Consider the following 12976-nt stretch of genomic DNA (forward strand, 5'->3'; position numbering starts at 1 on the left):
GAATCAACAATATTCTAGTCCGCACAAAGACAAGCGAGTACAAAAGTACTCGCAGTTTGCATTTATTTGCAAAGCCCATTTCCCCAGACACCTTGGTTTTGAGTCTGTGTTGGGGAAACACATTTCAGTCGGAACAAAAATACCTCCGATTTGCATGTATTTGCAATGCCGATTTCCCAGACACCTTGATTGTGAAGTTTGTGTAGGGAAAACTCATTTCAGTCGAAACAAAAATGCCCCCGACTTGCATGTATTTGCAATGCCAATTTCCCCACGCTTCATGGATTTGAAGTCTGTGTTAGAGAAACACATTTCAGTCGGATCAAAAATACCCCCGACTTTCATGTATTTGCAATGCCGATTTCTCCAACACTGCTTGGTTATGAAGTCTGTGTTAGGGAACACATTTCGGTGAGAACAAAAGTCCCCATACCTCTATGTATTTGCAATGCCGATTTCCCCAAGGTTGCTGGATTATGATGGCTGTGTTGGGGAAACCGTAAATCGGGCCAATCAAAACGAGGCAGTTAGGGCGTTTAGATAACGCCAACATTTTACAGTTGTTCAATTGTTTATCTAATGAAAAATAACATTGTATTAATTGCGATAGATGCGTAGAAATATTCCCTATCAATTGATGCAAACATCTTTCCGATCCAGTAAGAAATGTTCGAGTTATAAGCATTCGGAATCTTTAATTTTTTCCTGCATGTTCTGTGTTTAGGTTTTCATTTTACCCCCCATATTCTCCGGTTATACGTAGTCCCACGTCAAAAAAAAAATGGTTATGATTCCGAGCTGCAGAGTATCGATCAGCAACTTCAGTATTTCATCAAAAGTGCTATTGTTTCGGCATCTGTCAAATAATTTGCTCAACTGTGGATTTATGCACTTATACTCTTAACATTTACTGAAGAAAAAACAAACCTGTTGAATAAACTGCTCCAAAAAATAAATAAATAAATAAAATCACAGGAGAGTGGTGTCCGAGACACGGTCGCATAGTTGACGTAGGATTCCGTTAAGCTATCTTTTGCGAATTTCAATTGGACTAACGGCACCTAATACGATATGTAGAGCATATGTAAAAACACTTTTTTCAAATATTCCTTCACTTTTTCACTTTTTTCTCGCCGCATGAACTACGCTTGGGTGAAGATAAGTACAACAAAGTAAACAACTCAAATCGAACAGCAGTTTTGCACTTACACTTCTGCTAATCCATTGACATCCATGATCGGTCATAGATATGAAATTCACGAAGCAATTAATATTGTAATACAAAAAAGCCCCTGACTTGCATGTATTTGTGAAGCCGATTGTCTCAGGCTCCTTGATTTAAAATTCTATGTTAGGGAACACATTTCGGTGACAACAAAAGTTCCTCTAACTTGCATATATTTGCAATACTGATTTCCCCAGGTACCTTGGTTTTGATGTCTGTAATTTCATAAATATATATTCTTTTATTCATTTCACTGTAATGAATCGTTATGGAGTGCCCAAAATGATTGACGCAACACTCTCGTAAATCTATCAGAAAATGACTGAGCAATGATTTTAAGTACAAGAGAAAGCTTTTACCTTCGATTTCGACCAATCGAAACGTGGTATTTCGGTTTGGATAACGGTTGAAATTTTTTTATGGTTCGATAGTAAGTTTTATGACATATATTACTTTATTCAATGTAAAAAAATGTTTTGGAGTGCCGAATCGATTGACGCAAAAATCACATCAATAAATCATAAAATGACTGAATTGAAATTGGAAATTTTTCACGATACGATCGATTTTTGTCTAACAATAATATTAATGAATAATAAAATGCAGTAGTTCCAAGCATACATTTTATGGTGGGTAATTTATAATTGGGAGCATATACTTCCCCCGCACTGCCGTAGGCCACAAAGTGCTCGGTTGATAACATCATTCGTCTGCGTATTGTTTTTCTTATTTAATTTCTAGCTCAGTTTCTCTCACGGTCATATTAAAAATGAAATGAATGTGTTTTTTCTAAACAACCAATAGTGTCCTACCCCCGAGATAAATAGTTAGCAATTTATTTTCATTTTGGGGTTTTTTTTGAGTACAATTCCGAGCTGACATTCAGTCTGAGAGAATGAGAGGTCTCCTCTATACATACAAACATTTGAAAACTCGTGAAACAGTTCCTTCAATTTTGCATTTGGCGCTGGCGGTTCTCAAATGGGGATCAACATAGGGTAGGAGCCTGCCTGTTGGTCTCAAATGTTCCTATCTCACGCCTCCACGAAGATCATATGACGACATTTTTAGATCGGGCGTGAACTGGAAACACACACCTGGTCTTGGCTCCGAGAACGGGTGTCGAAAGTGGCTAAGTGAGGGGGTGCGAGCGAGTCAGAGCGCTATATCTCTCCCGGGGAAGGCCTCCCGGGTCATGGAGGCCTTGCCAACCCGCTGTCTCCCGGGCAAAGGAGATACACCCAGAAAATGGAGCTACGTTCACGAAGAGTAATTAGAATGCGATCACCCGAGGAGGGTCCCCGAACTGGAGCTGGTCCTGGAACGGGCGTAAGAGCGAGCGGCCAGCGGCTGGAGGGCGATGTGCAAGAGCGGGCCACCAGCCGGGTTCAACCCGAAGAGCTACCGCCACACGGAAACAGCAGCCATCGACATCACCCAAGAAACGCTGCGCCTACGAGACGTGTTGCGACTGCCAGACGACAGTCGTCCACACTTGTGGGTACCACTAGGCGCCGGATCACGTGGACACACGAAATGAATGAATTCGTGATCCGCGCCTATTACATCTGCACTGCTTTGGAGACGGACATGAGCGGTCGCCCTCGAATACTAACAATGTTCGAGGAAGCGTATCCAGAGTTCGTCGGGAGGCTTGATCAGAACGCGATGAACGCGAGGCGTAGAGCGATAGTACGCAACAACATGCTCTCCCAAACGCAAATCGACGAGATCAAGCAGCAGGTGCAGAGAGAAATAAGCTCCAGGAACAACAGAGCAAGCGATGTGTCGAGACGAAGTTCAGTACGGCTGAGCAATTCATTCGCGAGTGGGGCACGCGAATCAGCACCAGTGGAGGCCACAGTACTACAACCCCCTGAGCCGGAAGACCCACAGCCAGATCAACAACTACTACGCGATCTGGTCTTCCACTACGACGAGGCGATCTCACAGTTCCGCGACACAGACCCTCTGTCGCGCCCCAGGAATTCCCGCCCCAGGAATCGCGAAGTTGCAGCATTCCCGCAGGCTGACAAGTGCAGTAAAGCTCATGAACAAGCACGTTCTTCCGCTGCACTTGGTTGATGCTGAGAACATGGAGGAGCTGCAACTGAAAGTTTACTGTGCTGCTGTGGCGACCGCCAAAAGTTTAGGATACCGTATTAGGCCAAGAGGCGGACTGCTCCAACATCTCCGTGAAAGGCGTGAGCCTCCATGGCGAAGGAGATTGGAGCAACGGATCCTAAACAAGCGCGCCGCAATTGGAAGACTGATGGCGTACAAAAGAGGCAGCAGATCGGCGAAATTATGTCGCCAAGTTGCTGTGATCGTGCGGCCTACTGAACTTCGCCAGCTGGGAGCTCACCAGCTGACGGAAAAACTCGACACACTGGTACAGCAATTGAGCGTCCTAACTAAACGGCTGAAACGTTACTCTGACTCTACAAAGCGCCAGGAACAAAATCGGATGTTCAGAGATAACGAAAAAGCGTTCTACGACCACATTAGCGACGAGAAGCCCGACTACCGCGAAGGTTTGCCAGATATTAGCGATGTGACGAACTTCTGGGCTGGTATTTGGGAGACCCCAGTACAACATCGCGACGGGCAAATGTGGTTAAGACGGGAGGAGGAGAGTTGTGGTGAAATTGGAGAGATGCCAGCTATCATCGTCGAAGAGAACGATGTCCGCGAAGCCTCGCGGTACCTGAGGAACTGGGCAGCACCGGGCCCCGATGGTGTTCAGAACTTCTGGCACAAGAAGCTGACCGTCGCACATCAAAAGATAGCTGAGTGCTTCAACAAGATGCTACGTGACCCACACAACCTCCCTGAATTCGCCACCCGTGGCGTCACATTCCTCCTCCCGAAAGACAGCAACACATTGAACCCATCAAAGTACAGGCCGATAACGTGCCTATCGAGTCTGTACAAGATATTAAGCAGCATCATAACCGCCAAAGTTTCTGCCCACTGCGAACAACACCATATCATCGCAGAAGAGCAGAAAGGATGCAGAAAAAATACGCATGGCTGCAAAGACCATGCCATCATCGACGCAGCCATAGTCGGCCAGGCGGTTTATAACCAGCGGAACCTAAGCATGGCCTATATCGATTACAGGAAGGCTTATGACTCCATACCTCACTCGTTTCTCGTCCGGGTATTGGAGCTCTACAAAATTGATCCCGTCGTCGTTAGGTTCCAGCAGCATGCGATGAGGCATTGGAGCACGTCTCTGCACCTTAGTGATGGGGAAAATGTGTTGCAGTCTAGAACGCTGCAGATAAAGAGGGGGATATTCCAAGGCGACTCTTTCAGCCCGCTTTGGTTTTGTCTGGCACTGAACCCCCTCAGTAGGACGCTCAATAGAAACGGTCATGGCTATAAAATAAGGTATGGCGACGGCGCCCACGAAGAAGTGACCCATACCTTTTACATGGACGATCTCAAGGTCTACGCTGATTCACGTCAGCGTCTAGGTGTAGCTATCCGGGTTGTCGAAGACATAAGCAGGGACATCTGTATGGAGTTCGGCCTCGACAAGTGTCGCTGTGTCCACCTGCTGAAAGGACAACTTACCGAATCCGGAGGCTACGAGGTCTATGACGGCGAGTTTATAAGAGACATGGTTCGTGGCGAATCCTATAAATATCTTGGATTCCGACAGCTCACCGGGATTCGCCACTCCGACATCAAGACGGAGCTGCGAGACAAGTTCTTGAGTCGAGTGAACTGTGTCCTGAGGACTTTCCTCAACGCGGGGAACAAGGTACGCGCGATCAACACATTCGCGGTTCCCCTGCTGACCTTCAGTTTTGGTGTAGTCAAATGGAGCAAAACTGACCTAGAGGACCTTGAGAGGAGGATGAGGAAAGCATTCAAAGAGGCCGGAATGCACCATCCTCAATCGGCACTGGAGAGAGTTTCACTACCACGCAAAGAAGGGGGACTTGGAATCGTCGACATTTCTGCACTGTGTGTTGCCCAGGTACGACAACTGCGCGAGTACTTCGCAGAACGCGCCAACCAAAACGCGCTATACCGGGCTGTCTGCGCCGCTGACAGAGGATACAGCGCTCTGCACTTGGCGCAAGCGGAGTACCAACTAAACTGCAATCTGGAGACAGTGGAGGAGAAGATTGCAGCTTGGAAGCAGAAGGCAGTGCATGGTGCCCACCCCCATCAACTGGACCGGCCACACGTCGACAAGGCCGCATCTAATCTGTGGCTAACGCGTGGTGAACTCTCTTCAGTAGTAGAAGCCGACATGATAGCCATCCAGGACAGGATAATGCCGACGAGAAACTGCAGGCGGTACGTCTGGCATCAAGACGTTGATGGCATTTGCCGGATGTGCCATCAACCAGGTGAAAACATAGAGCACATTATGGGAGGCTGTCCCGTTTTGGCCAACGCAGCCTACACCGAGCGCCACAACAACGTGGCCCGTATTGTTCATCGACAACTGGCGCTCCAATGTGCTCTACTGGAAGACAACGTACCAAACTACCGGTACCTGCCTGCACCTGTCCTGGAAAATGACCGTTTCAAGCTGTACTGGGATCGCACAGTTCTGACCGACCTCTCGATCCACCACAACCGCCCAGATATAATGGTTTACGACAAGAGCGACCGCAAAGTCACCATCATCGATGTCGCTATTCCACTGAACCAGAATCTGGAGGAGACCCACGGTCGCAAAATCTGCAAGTACCGACCGTTGGCCGTGGAGCTCAAGGAACTGTGGGGGCTAAGGGAGGTCCCAAGAATTGTTCCAGTCGTTCTCTCTGGAACTGGAATTATCCCGAAGACACTTCTGGAAGCGCTAAAGGTGTTGAACATCGAGAAGGAATTGGCCGGCATCCAAAAGTCGGTCATCCTTAGCACCTGCGCGATTGTCCGACAATTCCTCGGTCAGGACTAAAACAGCACGAGCATGCAGATACGTGCATTCCGCAGAGCCTAGTCCCCCTTTGGCATTCAGAAGCCCGGGGGCAGGTGAAAATTCTGGCTAGGTTCGACTAGTTAAGAAGTGAGATAAGTCTGCCAATTATATATATATATATATATATAAAATATATATATATATATATATATATATATATATATATATATATATATATATATATATATATATATATATATATATATATATATATATATATATATATATATATATATATATATATATATATATATATATATATATATATATATATATATATATATATATATATATATATATATATATATATATATATATATATATATGGCGCCATCTTGTGGAAATAATTGAATTAACCCGTTAATAAGTTCTACAATAATCAATAAATAATTTCTCTCAAAGAAATGCAAAGAAAACATGTGTCTAGAATTAAAACCAAAAGTGTCCGGAATTCAAATCATGATTAAAAAAACTTTCCGGATTTGAAATCACGACACGATGGGAGAAATTTCAAATTTTGAACAAATATAACATGATTCTGTGGAATTCTGTGATTCTTAACTTAGATGAAAGCCTTCTAATTCTAAAGGAACGTTAATTTTTTATGCTATTATATGTCAATATTTTTTAATAGTTGAAGTTATTATCGTAAGCGCTTAAGCGTCCGGATTTCGATGCATTACTATACTAGTCTCAAGTCTTTTTGTTTCTGTCTTCCTCGACACAAAGCTTCATATGTGTTGTGGAAAACCGATAACGGTTTATGAAAAAAAGCATATCCAAGAGATCGCTAAGGAACGTCAATTCAGCATACCTGAATGAATAAATTCTCCTGACAGTCGGCGTTTTTCAGCATAAAACTCATCAGAGACCAAAACATTTGAAATAGAAATGATGTTAAAGTATAGGTATTCTGGTTCGATGGAATAAGTCAAGTCCAAAGCCACATTGTTCCAATCATTCCGTAAATTTCGATCCGTTTTCCGATCATTTTACCGATTCCCATCATTTTACCGTAAATCCGAACTAATCCATAGCGGTTCTAATTAATTTTCAGGATCAGCAAGCACTCTAACTCTCTTTCCGAACCACATGTGTGAATGGGCTGCATTATTGCACGTGCAAAAACTGAAGGACAAAATCGGAACAATGAAGCCCGCCATTCTCATTCTAATGGATTTATCCCTTTTTCTGGCAGTCCCCGAAACCAACAAGAAAAGAAAAGCTTGAAAACAATTTTCTCGTGCATTGAGTTTGAACATAGAATGAAGAGAGAGAAAGGGAAAATCAGAACAGAGAACAAATCATTACCACTTCCAATAGAAACACTTTCCCTTCATCATGAGAATATGCTAAAAACGTTCCTTTCCATCATCCGTCCCATTCAGAAAATATTCGCATGCAGTGCCTCGACGGCTTCACGAATGGATCGGATCACACACACAGTTAAAATGATGCTTCATTTTGCAGCACTCTCGAATGTGATATGCTGCCATAATCTTTTATATCCGTGTAACCTTTTTAGCCTGAAGCATGACTAGTGGGAAAGCCTTGTGAGCTCCTTGGAGCCGGAGCAGAAAACGACCCCACCTCCTCAATAGCTCCGATTTTTCCGCCTCCGGTGGAAAACCATCACTGGAGTACAATAGTATTATGATGGTTTACATTACCATAACAGACGGACCGAAATGCATTCTTTCATCTATTCAGCCTCACACAATAACTTGGTATTTCTTGTTTTTTTTGCTCCTCCGCGTCATTTCCTGAAAGCAAGGATCCAGCAACATGTGATCCATCATCAATGGTCGATGGGTATGTGCTGATGGCTGTGTGCGAGCTGCGATTCATCATTTCTGAAAGAGGTTCTCTTGGAAAAAAAAGATTGCGGAAAGAAATCAGGGTTACAGTGAACCTCGGCCGGGGAAAGGAAAGAATTTATGCAGGTTTTTTTAAAGGTTTGCGAGCAACAATGTGAGAAAGGACTGAAAAGAGTCAGCGCGGTCGTCGTTATCATTGCTGCAATTGAACTAATGTACGTGACATGCAAACTGGATAAGTGTTTCCTGTTAAGGAATTTATTTCTTTAACTTTCATTACACTTGTATCCAATTTTAGGTGTGCCATTTCTGCGAGCAATTTTGTGTTTCAACCCTTTGCGTTCGTTTTAAATTTGGGCATGGGTGTCGTACTGGTAGGAATTATTTTCACTTGAAAAAACAGTGATACATGCAAGGTTATGAAAAATAAACATATTTTAATTCTTTTTTGTGAATTATATATATGAACTATACAATGTGTTTTAATGTGATGGTGTTATATAAAAATTATAATTGATAATTCGTCTTCATGTGAAATCTTTCGAAACAGTCTCCAACAGTAAATCATATGCAGTATAATCAATACACAATTTTATTTTTACTATCCATTGAATATGAGACACTTTTGCCATTGATGCGATAAATGTGTAATTAATGCCAACAAAGTGATCCTGATCTTCTGCTTCATCTATACCTGTTCCTCAGAAACGCCGATGTCAACGTTTAATGATGTTTCCTTCGTTGTGTCCCTGTTTCATATCCCTCCTATCCGATCTATAAACTTTTACTTAGTCGCGGCAATACATGCACACACTCTTTACAGATACACGGGCCAAAGGTTGTGCAGTCCACTGATGATTCAACAAGAGCCAAAGATTGTACCGCTCATGACAACTCTACACGAGCTGATGATTGCGCCGGCTAGTGACCATTCTATCCTGGATTCCTCGAATCGAGAAGACGCACCACGCTAGATATGGGGTACATACTAAAGGGTGTGTCACATCAAATTGCATCACGGAAAAAACGCTGTAGAAATTCGCCCAGTAGACCGATCCTTTTGAAAATTTTAGACAGTAAAATAAATACTTTTAAACAACTTTTGGCATTTTTTTTTATTCATACTTCGAGCCCAAGCCAGTATGCTCGCACATTCCTCTTTACCCCGTCCATAAGGTTCTGTACAACGTCAGGTTGTAGTTTTTTTTGAACAGAAATCCATTTTCTCTTGAAGTCCGCCTCCGATTTGACAACTTTTGGGTTCTTCCGGAGGGCCTGCTTCATAATCGCCCAATATTTCTCTATTGGGTGAAGCTCCGGCGCGTTGGGCGGGTTCATTTCCTTTGGTACGAAGGTGACCCCGTTACCTTCGTACCACTCCAACACGTCCTTTGAATAGTGGCACGAAGCGAGATCCGGCCAGAAGATGGTCGGGCCCTCGTGCTGCTTCAATAGTGGTAGTAAGCGCTTCTGTAGGCACTCCTTAAGGTAAACCTGCCCGTTTACCGTGCCGGTCATCACGAAGGGGGCGCTCCGCTTTCCGCAAGAGCAAATCGCTTGCCACACCATGTACTTTTTGGCAAACTTGGATAGTTTCTGCTTGCGAATCTCCTCCGGAACGCTGAATTTGTCCTCTGCGGAGAAGAACAACAGGCCCGGCAGCTGACGAAAGTCCGCTTTGACGTAGGTTTCGTCGTCCATTACCAGGCAATGCGGCTTCGTCAGCATTTCGGTGTACAGCTTCCGGGCTCGCGTCTTCCCCACCATGTTTTGCCTTTCGTCGCGGTTAGGAGCCTTCTGAACCTTGTATGTACGCAGGCCCTCCCGCTGCTTGGTCCGCTGGACGAATGAACTTGACAAATTCAGCTTATTGGCAACATCCCGGACCGAACTTCTCGGATCACGTCTAAACTGCTTAACTACGCGCTTGTGATCTTTTTCACTGACGGAGCATCCATTTTTGCCGTGCTTCACCTTCCGGTCGATGGTTAGGTTCTCGAAGTATCGTTTTAGTACTCTGCTGACCGTGGATTGGACGATTCCCAGCATCTTACCGATGTCCCGATGTGACAACTCCGGATTCTCGAAATGAGTGCACAGGAATAATTCACGACGCTCTTTTTCGTTCGACGACATTTTTCCAAATTTACGAAAAATTTACAGTAGAGCATAGCCAACGTGATCTATACACTCTTATCTGATTATAAGCGAAAGCTGAAGATATAATTCCTAAAAATTAAATTTCTACAGCGTTTTTTCCGTGATGCAATTTGATGTGACACACCCTTTAGGGGGGCGATTCTGTCAGCTGCATCCCAATAGGAAGTATCCCGTGTCGGGCACACGTACAGAGCATTGGAGATAGCAACATCCCAATTACGTGAACACTTGTAATACTAACCTTGAGCTGACCGCGAGTAATCGGTTACATATTACTAACATAGATAATAAGAAAAACTGTCAAAATATTGAACTCCGGCCCCGTCAGGCTAACGCCATATGAGCCTTGATAAAAATATATATTTTGGAAAAAAAAGTGTATCCGAAGAGATCAACACTCAGATTATTCAGATGACATAAGACACTTATGCAAACAATTATTCTGCTCTTTAAAAACAACAACTTCAACATTATTTAAACCTGTAGTTACTCAAATAATTTCTGCGTATCCGAAATAATCAGAACTTTTTACTTTAGATAAACAAAGATTTTGTCGCATGAGACACTTATGCGATTATTCAAATGACATGATACATTTATGCAAACAGTAGTTCTGATACAATCTGTTCCATCACTCTAAAATTATACAATGGCTAAATTCTGCTGTTATCATTTTTGTCCCACATTCTTATGCATTCAACGCACTGTGCGTTGTCTTGTGTGAGAGACTACTTTGTTTGATGCTGAGTACCGTTATCTATTACTCATAGGAGCACCGTATTGATTCGCGAACAGGTTCACTAGATATCACGCTTCGTTTAGAAAAAGCAAAAACTGATACTTGGTTGAGTAAAATATAAGATTAGCATTGTTTTTTGCTGTGGTGGCTGAGAGCAAACAGACGACCACAAAGAGTTAATCAATAGAAACTTGTGGTGTTGCTGCGAAGTGGTTTCCTCATGAATATTTAATGGCATAAACTGTTGAAAAAAAGGATCACAATTCTGGATGGCGGAATGTTTCTGGCATTGTTAATTTTGACTAACTAAAGTGTCTCCTACATACACAATTCGGCAAAAAATCAATGAGCCCATAAAATATATTTAAAAAAAAGTTTTTTATATAAAATTAAATTTCGAGTGATATATTTTAACGGTGTATTGAAAACGCTATTTTTCCTAAATAGTTGATTGATTTCAAAACAACTTTGCTGTGCATCATATTTTAACAGTCATATGGATTTCGAAGTGTTTATTTTTTTATTTTTTATTTTTTGAAAAAAAGGTGAACGATTCTGGATATGATCAATTAATTTGATCATCCGATAATTAAAATTGCTTTTTTGGTAGCTACCACCATATGTAGAATATTTTGAAAATAGGAGAGGGTCGTGTCAAAATCGTCTGTAGAAATACTATAGCATATGTTCCTAGTTGTTTCAACTAGAACCCTTTGACGTTTATACCAGGTATGCCCAAGAAATATCGAATCTGAAAAATAGCATAGAAGCCCCCCGCACCGATATTGAACCTCATTTGTGCCAAATTGGTTATTCAGCCATTCCATGCCAAATCGAAATATACATATAAATAAAGTTCTGTCTGTCTTTCTGATTCTTATGGACTTGAAAATTACTGAACCGATCGACGTGAAAATTCGTATGGAAAGGTTTTTGGGGTCGGCGAAGCTTTTTAAGATAGTACAAGACCTCTCTCTCCTCTCTGCCGTAAAAATGACACACAAATTTATGCAGAACTCGAAAATTTATCAATAAAACGGAACCAAATTTGACATGTAGGGGGTACGAAACGTTTCTAAGGTAGTTCGACACTCCTCCCCCCTCTCTAAGGGAGAGCTGCCATACAGATGAAACACAAATTTTTGTATCGCTTGAGAACTAATCAAGCAAATAGAGCCAAATTTGGCATGTGTAGGTTTCAGGAGGCACGACACGTTTCTATGGTGGTTCGACACTACCCCCCTCTTGATAGAGGAAATTCCGATGCCATTCCGATGAAACTCAGTTTTATGCATAACTCGAGAACTAATCAAACGAATGGAACCAAAATTGGGATGTGAGGGTTTAACAGTACAATAAATATTCCTATGCAGCCATTCCATGCCAAACCGATATAGTGGTTCTCAGATTTTCTTCAAAAGCGGTAGTTTTGTTCTTTATCGCAAATTATTAGACCCGTATTTTTTTATTTTTTGGTTAGGGTGACCATTCCCATTTTGAGGGTGGTCCGAAAAATCAATTTCTTCGCTTTTTGCCAAAAATGACTTTTTTCAAATATTCATAACCTTCGAACCACTGGACCAATTCAGAAGTTCGACATATTAACCCCTTCCCGTACGATTTAATTTTCGAAAGAGCGGACCAAATGCAAACGTTTCGATGTATCACGAATCGAGTAATTTCACTTCTCGGCTGAGCGTCTCTGTGCCTCCTGCGTTGCAAGCGCACCACGAGAGAGTCTCGATGTTGTACGTTTTGGTACCACCATTTCAAATCGAGTGAGACTCGTTGTTGTACGTGAAAGGGGTCAATTAAAGCCAATCTGTAGGGTTTTTTTTGGAAAAATACTAAAGAAAGATTGAATATTGTTTTCATTATTATTGATTGTATTTGTTTTTTATAGTTTTCATGGTCTCGGGGCCAAAGACGCTATATTTCTTTATATTTTTTCTGGAAAGTTGAGGATTTTTCACATACCATATTTTGAAATCAGAGAAGAGTTTTTTTTTCGTTTTTGAATTATGATTTTTCGGTGGTCCGAAAAACCATTTTTTCCCCATTTTTCCACTACAAAAAATCATAATTTT

Source organism: Toxorhynchites rutilus, chromosome 2 (genome assembly GCF_029784135.1).
Source record: "Toxorhynchites rutilus septentrionalis strain SRP chromosome 2, ASM2978413v1, whole genome shotgun sequence".
In the NCBI taxonomy this organism is placed as follows: Eukaryota; Metazoa; Arthropoda; class Insecta; order Diptera; family Culicidae; genus Toxorhynchites; species Toxorhynchites rutilus.